Genomic DNA, 604 nt, shown 5'->3' with positions numbered 1-604 from the left:
ATATATATATATATATATATATATATACATACATATATACATATACATACATATATATATATATATACATATACATACATACATATATATACATATACATACATATATATATATATACATATACATACATATATAATTATTTATTTATAACTATATATCCATTTGCTATCCATTTGCAGGTGCTTCTTATCCCTTAGACCGCTGTGCTTGTTGAAAATAACATGGAGTCTGGCGTAATAGTCTGCTATAGTTTCACCAGGCTTTTGCTTGCATGATGTTGTTTTTGTCATGTTGATTCTCAGCGGGAAAGCAATTGTCAAAGCTGTAACCAGTAGGTAATCATGTCTCTATATGCAGCATTGTCAGCGTGATCCCAGTTGGTTTGTACCTGTCTGGTATTTCCTTGACAGGCTGCTCGAACCTTGGCATAGTTGGCTGGGCCAAGTTTCTTCATGAGGAGGCGTCTGAGTTCTCCTTCAGTGGGGCTAAACTCACGGCAGAATACGATAACTTCATCACCAAACTTTGTGCCTGGTGCTTGGGGGTCTGGCAGATGTGCCAGGGCATCGGTCATGTCTCTGTCAGTCCAGGGTCTGTGGACCAT

Source organism: Anarrhichthys ocellatus, unplaced genomic scaffold, assembly GCF_004355925.1.
Source record: "Anarrhichthys ocellatus isolate YVR2014 unplaced genomic scaffold, GSC_Weel_1.0 scaffold3, whole genome shotgun sequence".
Taxonomy (NCBI): Eukaryota; Metazoa; Chordata; class Actinopteri; order Perciformes; family Anarhichadidae; genus Anarrhichthys; species Anarrhichthys ocellatus.
Note: the sequence above shows the minus strand (reverse complement) of the source record.